Below are 2,254 nucleotides of genomic sequence, written 5' to 3'. Positions count from 1 at the left end.
TTCAAAATCCTTCATGCCTGGTCATGTTACTTAGAGGAAGGATTAGAAATATTTAACAAAGTGTCTATTTCTTTATCCTTCACTCCATTTTGCAGTTCTGGAATATCTTTCCGAAATGGTAACGGCTATTCAGAGTTCTTTATTATGTAGGAAGCAAATTTCTCCCCAATTTATTGTGATTCTCTTTACAGCAATCATTTAATGAGCTATTTCTTGCCTGGTCAACCAAAATTGACAAGATCCTGCTACATCTCTTGGTCATAAGCTTTACATTTGCTTAGACTGAACGATTCTTCACCTTCAAATTGCCACCTCTTTCTCCAATTCCTTATACAGCATTTCAGGAGGAGATATAGGAGAGAGAAACAAGGACCTTGCCAGCAAATCTCCTTGCTTTCTAAACCCCAAGTATTTACTTTAATCCCACATCTTCTGTATCTCTTCATCAGTTATTAACTACTGAGAAAGCCCTCACAGCCCTACCTGTACCTACATCCTTCTTTCACATCAGCAGAGACTGAGTGGGAAGTTTGGTGAGAGCTCCCAGAAAATTCAGGACATTAATCAGATGAATCACCCTTCTCCCCAGGCTTACTGCCTCCTTCAAGATCTCCTTTTGAAGGATGTTTTCCCTCTTCAAAAAGTCACGTTGATTATTCCCACTGTATCATATCTACCCACATGTGATCCATCCCTATCCATCACTGCACTGGTTTTATCAGCCTGTCCAGTAGTGAAGTCAAATTTCTTCACTTAGAACTCACCAGGCTCCTCCTGGAGCCCTTTTCCAAGGCTGGGACACAGTTGCTGTAGGCACTGAGGCAGGTTTTAGCAACAGATTGCAAGTTGCTGTTTATCTTTAAGCAGTTTCACGCTTGAATTTACATTAGAGCTCTTGAATGAATGCAGTTGGAGTCCGGTGACACATTACCCTTGATTTTCCTTTAGATTTGCCCTCTCCTAAAATATTCAGCAGCCACTTCAATTTCAGACCTTGCCTTTGCCTGTCTCCCTCCCTTGCTCCAGAGAATGACCCTGTTGCAAGGACATGTGTTCCCACAAATTTTTGCTCATGAACAACAGTTCAAGAGACCCAAATTTACAGTTCTTCATTAAGAACACAGTTGTTTACCAAAGAGATTCAACTGCTATAAATATCAGAGAGATGTAGAAAAATAAACCCTGAATGTTGTCCTTTTCTTCCCATTTGGCTGGATGAAAGTATTTGCAACTTAGGCCTTCAGTAAACCACAATTATTTATATTGAAGAATAGGTTGCACGGAGAGGTTTCCACATGAAAAAAAGGTTCAGTTAGAGAAAAGCTGTAAAAAATTTTTTTCCAGGGCTATTTGCTCATTTTCTCCTATTACTTCAAACATCCTTTTTCTGTTTGTTTTGTTGTGAACATATTCTATTCACTTCTGGCATTGCTTCCAAGTAAGAGCATTAACTGATGACAGCCAACCATGCATGGAAATCTCTTATGCAAGCATCAATTAATAATTTTATCTCCACTACTACAAGGAAATACTTACTTTCTAGCTATTTCCATGTCCTAAACATTTAGTCAGCACAAATATTCATGTTTTACTAACAGAAAAGCACAACTACCCAGAGAAAAGCAGAGTTGCTGCATCAAGGACTCTTAGCCCTGTGCTGCCTCCAGAGTATCCAGAGTTGATTTATCCTGCCAGGAAGGGAGATATTAAGCACAGCAACAAACTGCCAACACAGGCTGTGACTTAAGGCACACACATATTGCCAGAGGAGCAGTTAACTCAGTCAAGACATGATGGAATTGCATATAAGAACCCCTTGGAGGCCTCACATGGTGCTCTCATTTTTTACCTCAGTCACCTGCTTTTCATGTCAATATATCAATACTTGCCCTCCCCCCCCCGAATGCTGGTAATACAGTGATTTGTTAAAATACTGTGAGAGTTCTTCTATAAAGCAATTTAAAATGCAAATGACAGACTTCTAAGCTGCCAGGCCTGATTGCATCACCTGGAAATAGCTTGGAGAGAGCAAATTAAAATGAAGTTTGAAAATGTCAGAATGTGAAATGCAACTAGTTAAAGTGTGACTGAGCTTTAAATAGCTGATTTTACAATTCATTTGTAACTCTCTAATTCTAACATACAGCAATAGTATATGTTTAAGTAATTCTAGGATGGTATTCAAGACAAAACCAACTGTGAGCAATCATATTTGAACTTTTTAAGTGTGTCATTTCCTATGAGCTCAAGTATC

General features: G+C 39.0%; 1 protein-coding gene across 1 annotated transcript in view; it reads right to left on the bottom strand.

The window, feature by feature from the left end:
- Positions 1 to 2,254, bottom strand: part of LOC103799485 (FCH and double SH3 domains protein 2-like) — a 69,211-nt gene that overhangs the window by 61,778 nt on the left and 5,179 nt on the right.

The sequence above is a fragment of the Acanthisitta chloris genome, unplaced genomic scaffold, assembly GCF_000695815.1.
Source record: "Acanthisitta chloris isolate BGI_N310 unplaced genomic scaffold, ASM69581v1 scaffold9973, whole genome shotgun sequence".
In the NCBI taxonomy this organism is placed as follows: Eukaryota; Metazoa; Chordata; class Aves; order Passeriformes; family Acanthisittidae; genus Acanthisitta; species Acanthisitta chloris.
This window is presented reverse-complemented; position numbering and strand designations above follow the sequence as displayed.